Consider the following 12,272-nt stretch of genomic DNA (forward strand, 5'->3'; position numbering starts at 1 on the left):
AAAAAAGAGCAAATGAAACTCACAATCCAATATTTTGTAGTAAAAATATTCATACGACGAAACTGAACAATAAAGGTTTGGCCTCAGATTCACGAACCTATATCATTTGTATACTTATTAATACACATAATCGTAATCGAACTTATATATATATATATATATATATATATATATATATATATATATATATATATATATATATATATATATATATATATATATATATATATATATATATATATATATTATTGATAAAATCTTTGTATTAATAAGTTATATAAATTTTATTATTTAATTAAATGTATTCATTATAAATGAAAATATTAACATAGTTGATTTAAATTTACTTTTATATGATTATCATTTGTTTGTTGAAATTAGTAATTGTAATTATACTAAGATAATATTTGTAATTGTAAAAATGGTAATATTGATAATACTTAATATTACTGATAAAATATTAATATTAATAATTCTAATAGTAATAATAATAATGATAGAATTACTAATTATGGTATTACTAATAATTATGACATTACTAATATTAGAAATAATAATAATGCTATATGATGTATATATATAATAATAAAAGTGATAATAATAAGGTTAACAGAACTAATAATGATTTTAATACTTCGTTGTATTATAATAACAATGATATTAATAATTATAATAATTTTAATAATTTCTTTAAATCATTATCTAATTAAAGCTTTAACTTAATCATTTTCATAATAGTACTTATATTTTTTTTCTTCAAGATTTCTATGATTATAATCTTAACAATATCATTACAACTATTATGTTCATAGTTATCAAAATCTTTGTGTTTAATTTCTAAACTAATGACTAGAGTTCCTATAACCTAAATTCGTAATTCTAATAATAATAATAATAATAATAATAATAATAATAATAATAATAATAATAATAATGATAATAATAATAATAATAATAATAATAATAATAATAATAATAATAATAATAATAATAATAATAATAATAATAATAATAATAATAATAATAGTGATACTTATATTAATAATAATCTTATAAAATTAATAATAATGATAATAATAATAATATTTAATGATAATACTAGTAATGATAATGATAATGATAATATTATTAGTAATAATAACAATTATATTATTAATTTTAGCATATGTATTTATAATCCATTTTAATTACTAATAATAGCAATAACAATAATAATGATAATAATAACAATAAAAATAATAATAATAATAATTTTAGACTTGAAAACTATCTCAACTAAGCTTTAAAAAAAATAGTTGCCACTAGCCGGGCTCGAACCCCCGACCTCTCGCATACCCGTCAAAACTCTTTACCATTGGGCTGTCGCCCATTTTTCTGTTTTACAACCCTCCTTAATTTTTATAACCCGTATTATTAGATCATGTTCTTCTTCTTCCTACTAACTTCCATCGTCCCAGAATTATATCATAACATATATTGTTATTTGATGTAGCCTTGAAACTACAACTAATAGCTTTATTATCAACTATCAGACATGAAACAAAAAGAAATTATAGCAAAATAAAGAAAAATTGCTGTTCGTAAAAATAAAAATGAAGAACTCCAATTTAATTTTCGAAGTTAAGAACGTTTTAGCCAAAACTTTCTACATGAAAAAGATTTTACATCAATCCTAGAAACTTTCTCAAACCTCAATTTATCTGGAAACATCAAAATTGTTTCGAATTTTATGATGAACCGAAAATTTGACTTTTTTATTTCTAAACTTTGACTTCGAAATTCGAAGTCAATAGGAAGAATTAGAACGTGATATTTTGCAGATAGCTCAAGTGAATTATTCCTAACACAATTGCATTATTAGATTTTGAAGTTTGATTCAAAAATGGATTATGGGTTAAAACATCTCGCGAAAAGAAGAAAAACAAAAAAATGGGTTTGAGAAGGAAAAAAAATAAACGAAGTCTGTTTCTAAAATTTTCGAATAGCAGAGGTTTATATCATGAAGTTGAATAGTTGATGCAGTAGTTATCAATTATCAAACTTGTTTTGTAGCTATGGTGGTCGACAGAAACAAAACTTAAGAGCAAGAGATGATGCGAAAAAATAAATAAATAAATAAAATAGATAAAGCAGATCCCCTAAATATCATGCTATCTGATCTGTTTATATATATTATATTTAACATTTAATTATTAATAACTAATAAACATCTTGATAATAATAAAATAATGTTAATAAAAATAATAATAATTATAATGATAATATTATTATAATAAATTATTATTATCACATTATTATAAACAATTTATATATGTAATGTTTATAAATTTCTTATATTACAATTTTTATTTAAATAATTATGTATAGAAGCTATATATACATTACATATATTAATTTACAAATTTTAATATATAATTATTCGTTATTATTTTTGTTAATAAAACTAGTATTTTTAAATAATGAAATCAATGTTTGTGAAATATATAATTACATATTTCAAAATGCTATATATATATATATATATATATATATATATATACATATATATATATACATATATATATATATATATATATATATATATATATATATATATATATATATATAATTACATTTTAATTACAACTTTTTATTATATATCACAAATTATTTTACATCATTAATTCTAACAACTAAATTATATAATATGGTTTCAAGTTATATATATATTTACGGTTTAGATAATAAATACTATGATATCGTATAATAATTTAACTAATTAATCCTAACAACTAATTCATATAAGATTTTAAATTATGCATCCGATCATTATATATATATATATATATATATATATATATATATATATATATATATATATATATATATATATATATATATATATATATATGCGTATTTATTAACAAATAATTGTTCGTGAATTGTCGAAAATAGTCAAAGGTCAATTGCATATATGAAATAGTAAAAAAAAAATTTGAGACTCAACATTACAAACTTTGTTTATCGTGTCAAAATCATATAAAGATTAAGTTTAAATTTGATCGAAAATTTCTGGGTCGTCACAGTACCTACCTGTTAAAGAAATTTCGTCCTGAAATTTGAGTGTGGTCGTCATGGCTAACAATAAGAATGTTTTCATGATGAATATGAGTTGATAGATAGAGATTTATCACCATTGAGTAATAAGGATAAAACAATTCGATTTTGCGAAGAGTACGAGTGAAGCTATCACAAAAGAATGAAACGAATAAACGCAGGTTTATCTTAATCGGTGACGTAGTAACGGTTGATTTCCGAAATTCAAGAGATTTAAAGATAATATTCGAAATCTAAAAGATTTGATTCTTCGACGAATAAGGAAATTAAGATCTCTATAATTAAATATGGTGATCTGCCTCGATTACTCTGTCTGATATTCCCACTATAAATTAAACTTTTTTCGTTCCATTATTTTCACCATTTCTATACTTTCTTACTTAATTCATACATCCAATAGATTGTGAAAATGCTTAATTCCTTTCTAATCTTGATATTTTCCTAATTATCATTTCTATCATCCTTCTTTTTAATCTTCCACCAGAAAAATCTGTTTACTTCTACTATTACCTTGGGGTGATACTATTCTTAATTATACCATGTCGTTATATTGCTATTCATATTAATATCCACGGTTTGTAACCTCCGTTTTGTTATTGGGCTTTATATTTTCTCTTATATTTTAGAGCTCTTTACCTTTTTATTATCTTCTCGACCTATAGTAGAGCGAGTAACGGTCTAGAATTCGTAAGTATGGAACTTCGAATGAACTTAGTGTTCTAAACAAGAAAGAATGTAATCGCATGATTTGATTTGTCAAATTACCTGAATTACTGAGAATAGAACTATCAAGAATATACTTTCTTGATATGTTCAGAAGTTAAGCAGAATGAAAGATTTATGTAACATGGCACGTGATGACGTTATGGTCTGTGAATCATCACGTTCCATTAGAAACTCAGCATGACTTACTGTAATATAATCACGTTTATCAAGTGTCATTATATTATACTAACTCATGCATCAGTTCCTAACACTACTTCAAAAATATTCATATTTCAAACTCGAAGGTTTCGAAATTTAGAAACTAAAACAGTTTCCCTTCTGATGTAACACTGATATCGCGAAGAGATAAATGATTTCAGATAAGAATAGTTATGAAAATATCTTCAGAAATATGGAGGATATTTATAATGGAAGATATGATAATATCTTAGAATATCTAAAATTAGAGGATGATGAAGAATATTGTCCGCAAGGGTTTAGAGTAAGGAGTAAGATATTCGCTAAAGACTTCAGCAGGTATTGAATCATTTGGATTCTTTGAAGGCAAGTTTAGTCTTTGTGATTTGTCCACGACTTCCTTCATAGTTTCGCATAATCTTCTTTTCGGTATTAAATTTTATATTGAGTGTTCCCAACCTTCCATTCTTTATTATAAACTTTTGGCCGTTTAGAACATCTACTATTTTGCTGTTTCCTCTGCATTTAATGCTACCTTATCTGAATCATTGGTTATAAATCCGAGGTGGTTTCAAGAGAATTGTGTTTTTAAGTGATTAAACGCTGATGGTAATATGGTGGAATATAAAAGGTTTTCCGGTAACAATAACAATGGCAACATATATATCGAAGTTATAATAAGGTTGATTCAAACAAAAATTCGAAGTTGACTTGCTGGAGCTGTGACAAAATTTACTACCTTGAAAAGAGATTGTAAAGTTATTTTGGGTAATAATAATGCTAAAGGATCTAGCACATATACATGTTAAACGTTTACTCAGGTTCTGAGAGTTTTCCAGGTGCATGACTATATGCATAAATCTTTCCTTCCGTAGATGAAGTGCGGTTGGTTCATCCTCTCGATTGAGGTGTTTTCAAGAATCATGAAAGGTTTAAACGCGAATTTTAATCGTCAAGATACAAATGAGGTTTAAGATGAAATTGTAACGACCCAGAAATTTCCGACCAAATTTAAACCTTAATCTTTATATGTTTCCGACACGATAAGCAAAATCTGTAATGTTGAGTCTAGAAAGTTTGAAAACTATATTCGGATAATCAGTTACCCTTTGACCAAGCCTGACGATTCACGAACAACTATTATAAGTAGATATGAATATTGAATTAAATTTTACAAAATTAATAATAGGTAATGATAATATAATAAATGTTAAATACAAGTTTAAATATAAATAAAAATGTTATTATTACTTTCAATAATATATGTAATATGAATATGTTAAAATTATTATTACCATTTATTTGTCATAATTATCATTATTTATTATTAATAATATTTGTATTATAACTATTAATATAATTATCAATATTACTGATATTATTATCATTATTATTATTATTTATATTTTAGTATTTTGATTATTATTATTTTGATTATAATTATTAATTTTATTAATATTGATTATATAAAAACAATACGTATGAACATAATATCGATTTCAGCTATCTATCTCAATCATACTGTAGGTGGATTTTGTTTTTGTCCCTAAATTGGAACACAAATCGAATAAAATCCTTGAATCACAACAAATATAGTAGCCATCTTTTTCTGTTAAATATTTTTATTTATTTCCTTGATTTGAAACCGTCGAAACTTTTGGTTATAAATCAATCGAGATTCTTTTCAGTTTATGAACGAAATTATTGAAATCCTTTCACCTGCAACCCACTTTCTATTCTGTTCGATTTAAAACCACCACCATTCTTTTTCTCATCAAAACCTTAACCACCACCACCTTAATCAACTATCACCACCTTAACACACCAAACCCATCACGTCACCATTCGACACTCGTTTCTTTCTTTCTTGTTCTTAATTGTGAACACCCAAGATCAAGCTACCATAAACTTATCTCTATTCGTCTTCTATTTTTTTTGATTAAGTTAGAACCGCCACTTCACCACTCACTTCAAATTGTAAGCATGTTCCTTTTGTCAAACGCAAACTTATAAATCCATCACCATCTAAATATGCTACTGTTTCTGTCAAACCACAACTCGAAACCCACATCATCAATAAACCTGTGAATACTGCCGTATATTTTACTTCTTGCTCATCGTTTCTGGTTACAACTCGAACAAAATTGCTGCAGTTTAAGTTCTGTCTTCCGTTAGTTACTGAAAAGACCACTATCATCGAGCCACCACTTGAACCGCCGAAAAACCCATTCACCTCTACCTGTTATACGTTTATGATCTTCTTTCTGTTATGTCACGAGAATGGTTGAACATGTTTTTTTTTAAGTTTTGTCCACTTGGTGAAAAGGTGTAATATACATAGCATTTAAATAGATTCTTGGGACAAGAAAGGAACTCTATGGCCGACATCTTTTACTTGTTAATTATTAAAGGAGAAAGGCATTGACTAATAGCAGACTAGATTGTTGGATGATGAATAATACTTATTGATAGTGGGGACGTGATTATAAGTTTACAGCAAACATCCCATTTTTATTTAACGAGCTGGACATTTACTCTTGTTAATTGGGTCGAACTCCATGCAATTTATAAACTGGGCCGTGTACCATGATGACTGTTGGGCCGTGAATTTGCTAAGTGGGCTTGAGTTTATGCTTATGGGCCGAAGACTAACCTTCCATGTTGGGGTTGCATAGATGATATACGTAAAAGAATAATAAAAGAGGTCTAGATCGATTAATTTTTTTTTTAAAGAAGAAGATGAAAAACAGATATATTCGGTATATATATAAATCGAAACTGATTTGAATAAGAAAGGTAACAATAGACGTATGGTTAAGGGGTGTAGCAGGTGAGCGAGGGGTCGCGGGTTCGAGTCTTGACAGGGATAGGTTTATTTTTGGAGCTTACACTCTTAAGGTAGTAATTTATAATTATAATTATTATTTTTATCATTATTATTATTATCATTAACCATGATTTTAGTATCATTATTAATATTAATATTATTATTATCATTATTATTATTACTTCAAATAAAATAACTAGTATTATTATCAAAAATTTATGTTTCAATTATTAAACCTAATTATTACTATTACCAACACTATTTTAGTATCATTAAAATCATTATTTTTAAGAAACAAAAGTTATATATATAAAAATATACATATATGATAACTATATAAATATTACATTTCTATTAATATATACAAACAGATTTGATATTTATTACATGTTAAATATATATGTGTTAACATATATATAAATGATATAGGTTCGTGAATCTGAGGCCAAACCCTATAATTGTTCAATGTCGTTCTATGTATTTTTACTACAAAATACAGTATGGTGAGTTTCATTTGCTCCCTTTTATATATATTTTTGGGACTGAGAATACATGCGCTGTTTTTATAAATGTTATACGAAATAGGCACAAGTACTAAAACTAATTCTACGTGGGTTTAAACCAGAAATATACCCTTAGCTTGGTAACATTAAACTACTTGTCTATGTACAGTAGGCGCGAATCCTAAAGATAGATCTATTGGGCCTGACAAACCCCATCCTGACTATGGGATGCTTTAGTACTTCGAGGTTATTTTAAACACACCTGATCTGGTGTACTTCAGAGGGTAAAACATGAACGTTAAGGCTTGTTACCGGGTGCCTACAACTTATAGAATACTTTTATACACTTGCGAGTGTACATATATTTATAAACGGAAATCTTGTGGTCTATTAATATAATGAAATGATTATTATGATAAACCTATGAACTCACCAACCTTTTGGTTGACACTTTAAAGCATGTTTATTCTCAGGTATTAAAGAAATCTTCCACTGTGCATTAGCTCATTTTAAGGATATTACTTGGAGTCATTCATGGCATATTTTGAAAGACGTTGCATTCGAGTCATTGAGTTCATCAAGATTATTATTATGTAAATTATAGTTGGATGTATTATGAAATGGTGTGCATTCCGTCAACTTTCGTTGTAAAGAAAGTTTGTCTTTTAAAAACGAATGCAATGTTTGTAAAATATATCATATAGAGGTCAAAATACCTCGCGATGTAATCAACTATTGTGAATCGTTTATAATGTATATGAACGGGTCCTTTCAGTTGGTATCAGAGCGGTGGTCTTAGCGAACCAGGTCTGCATTAGTGTGTCTGACTGATAGTCGTTAGGATGCATTAATGAGCCTGGACTTTGACCGTGTCTGCATGTTAAAAGTTTTGCTTATCATTTCTTGTCGAAAATTACATGCTTATCATTTTCAGTCTAGACACATCTTAGTGCATTTATTGCATAGATAATGTATAGACAAATTCATATCTTAGCATATCTATTACTATAAACTTTGCCTGACATCTTTCAAAAATTTCTCCGTAATTTATGGAATTTTGGTATTATATATACATATGTAAATTATGTATTGAAGAATATCAATCTAAGTCCTATAATCTATTTCATATCAAAAATCATTTCCTTGATTGTACAAGATGGATCCCGCAACTAGTTCGAGTTCCTTGGATTCTGACAGCTATTCCGATATGGATATTCATTTGAGCTCCGAAAGCAGTGTAACCGGAATGGATCAACCAATTAGCCATCATCTATTATGAATGAATTGGGGATAGGTTCGTAGCCTCCTCAATAATTTGAGACAAGAAGAAGGTGATCCCTTCCATCCACCACATTGCCCTCTTGGCGATGAACCTGAAGCATTTACCGGCGAACCGGTCCGAAACACCATTTTCTCTCTCATTTTCAGAGTATCTCGTCACGATTATATACTACATCAAATTCTAGATTTTATTTATCCGCTCGTCCGAACCGACAATCACCCCGATGTAATAGAAGAAGTCAATGAGCTTCGCGCTCGAGTAGTGGCTTTAGAGAATATGGTGCAAGGGTTACAAACACCAACAAATAACGAAGTATTAATTCATAATTTCAATTTTATTGAATAAATACTCCGTAAAGGTATGTAATTTCTAAAGTCTTTAGGGATTATTCATTTCTAGTTTCAACCGTAAATCAAATGAGTTTAATTTAATATTAACTCATTAAATCTATATTACATCTGAAGAAAATATGCACATATATATTTTCATAAAGACTGTAATAAAATTCTGTTGTACAAAATATTAATTGTGAAATTTTTTTAGCTGGTAGGTAATACCCGAGAGATATATAAATTCACAATTAATATATTACATTTTTCGAATCTGATTAAGCAAATCATCAACTATACTCCCAAAATCTCACAACTATATACATTCTTGTATAGAAATCAAAACAACCATTCTCACCCAAATTTGATTACGCATTCTGATTTTGACAAATTAAAATCCAAGTCATGATTTAACAGAAGACATCACTCTTAGATTCCTACATCTTTAAAAGCTATACTTTGACTTCAAAACCGTGTTAGAACATCATATGTATATTAACGATTACAAACTGTGTTCAAACTCTCCGAAGTTTTCGAAGACACTTCAAACAATGAACAATCGAGATGATGATCCAACCACATATTACCCACATTTATGTACCTAAAAAGCTCTCGAAGCCAAAGTCATAGTTCGACGCGTATCCGTGTCAGACCCTTTGGCATTTATTAGCTAAAATAACTTTTCAATTCCTTTTCAAAGTAGACAGTTTTGTCACAGCTCCAGCAAGTCAACTTCGACTTTTCAATCGGACTAGTCTTATTATAATCTCGATAGATACGTTGCCCTTTCATCATCGTTACTGGGGACCTTTCATATCTCGCCACCTTAGTAATAAACTTACCAACAACTTCAATTATCTTTGACTTTTCGAAAAATCATTATATTTATTGAAATCACATCATTTACTCATTCGCATCTTGTAACAAGAATTGTCATACGAATCATCGAAAAACAGTAACCAGTATTTTGAAATCTCGCAGCATGTCTACGCCAACAGTTATATGTGTACGTAAAACGTCTATCTCCTGGACTTACATACTTTGAATGTGAAGTTCTGAAAAATATTCTGAACTGCAAACTAGTTCTTGAAATGCTGACGAAGCATCAAAAACTGTAAACGATCTTAACAGTAAAAAGTTTGATGACAAAGAATAGTAAGGTGGTAAAGCTGAGAAAAAGAGAAGGTTTGGAACTGGAAAACGGATTGAACAGACTATGAAGGAGGCTGTGGACAAATCACAAAGGCTAAATCCGCCTTCAAAGAATCCAAATGATTCAGTGCCTGCTAAAGTCATTAACGAATACCTTACTCTTTATTCTAAACCTTTACAGACAAATCTTCATCATCATCCATCAATATTAGAAATTCTAAGATATTATCATATCTTTCATTATAAATATCCGCGATATTTCTGAAGATATTTTCACAACTAATCTTATCTGAAGTCATTTATCTCTTTGCGCTATCAGTGTTACATCATATAAGAAACTATTAGTTTCTATATTCTATAAACTCTCGAGTTTAAATTATGAATGTTTTGAAGTAAGTGTTGGGAACTGAAGCATGAGTTAGTATAATATAATGACACTTGATCAACGTGATTATGTTACAGTAAGTCATGCTGAGTTTCTAATGGGACATGACGATTCACAGACCATGCCGTCATCATGTTCCATGTTACACGACTCTTGATTTCTATTTAATCTCTAAAAATATCAAGAATATATTTTCTTGATGATTCGATCTTCTCCAGGGTATTCTGGTAATTTAACAAATCAAAATCGTTCTATTACCATTTTCTTCTTAGAGCATTAGCTATGTTCATTCTGAATTTTATATCTACGAATTCCGGACCATTACTCGCTTGACTCGAAGTCGGGAAGAGAAAATGAAAGCATGAAGCTCCGAAAATATAATAAAGGATATAAAACCCAACAACCACCCAGGATTTACAAACCGTGTATATCAATACGTATTGCAACGTAAAGACACGGGAGAATTAAAAACATTATAATTCCGAGGAAATGATAGAAGTAAATAGATTCTTCTGGCTGTAGATGAAAGAGAAGAATGAAAGATATGAAAGTTAGAAGTATAACAAGAATCAGAACGGGATGGAGCATTTTAAAGAATACTTTAAGGTATGAATTGAGGGAGAAAGGATAGAAGATGTGAGGTATGGAAGTAAGGAGGTGGATTTATAGTGAAATATCCGACAGAGAAATCGAAACAGATTGGTGCATTAGATCAAAGAAGATCATAATTTCCTTGTTCGCCGAAGAATCAAATCTTCTAGATTTTCAAGATTTTCTTTTAAATCCCTTAAATTCCGGAAAATTCAATGTGACTACGCCAAAAGTTAAATCTCTATCTCAATATCTTGTGACAGCTTCACTCGTACGCTTCACATAATCGAATTGTTTTACCACTATTAATAAATGGTGATAAAACTCTACCTATCAATTCATATTCGTCATAAAAATATTTTATTGTTAATTATGACGATCTCAATCAAAATTTCGGGGACGAAGTTTCTTTAACGGGTGGGTACTGTAACGACCCGGAAATTTCCGACCAAATTTAAACCTTAATCTTTATATGTTTCCGACACGATAAGCAAAATCTGTAATGTTGAGTCTAGAAAGTTTGAAAACTATATTTGGATAATCAGTTACCCTTTGACCAAGCCTGACGATTCACGAACAACTATTATAAGTAGATATGAATATTGAATTAAATTTTACAAAATTAATAATAGGTAATGATAATATAATAAATGTTAAATACAAGTTTAAATATAAATAAAAATGTTATTATTACTTTCAATAATATATGTAATATGAATATGTTAAAATTATTATTACCATTTATTTGTCATAATTATCATTATTTATTATTAATAATATTTGTATTATAAATATTAATATAATTATCAATATTACTGATATTATTATCATTATTATTATTATTTATATTTTAGTATTTTGATTATTATTATTTTGATTATAATTATTAATTTTATTAATATTGATTATATAAAAACAATACGTATGAACATAATATCGATTTCAGCTATCTATCTCAATCATACTGTAGGTGGATTTTGTTTTTGTCCCTAAATTGGAACACAAATCGAATAAAATCCTTGAATCACAACAAATATAGTAGCCATCTTTTTCTGTTAAATATTTTTATTTATTTCCTTGATTTGAAACCGTCGAAACTTTTAGTTATAAATCAATCGAGATTCTTTTCAGTTTATGAACGAAATTATTGAAATCCTTTCACCTGCAACCCACTTTCTATTCTGTTCGATTTAAAACCACCACC

This window comes from Rutidosis leptorrhynchoides, chromosome 6 (genome assembly GCF_046630445.1).
Source record: "Rutidosis leptorrhynchoides isolate AG116_Rl617_1_P2 chromosome 6, CSIRO_AGI_Rlap_v1, whole genome shotgun sequence".
NCBI classification, from domain to species: domain Eukaryota; kingdom Viridiplantae; phylum Streptophyta; class Magnoliopsida; order Asterales; family Asteraceae; genus Rutidosis; species Rutidosis leptorrhynchoides.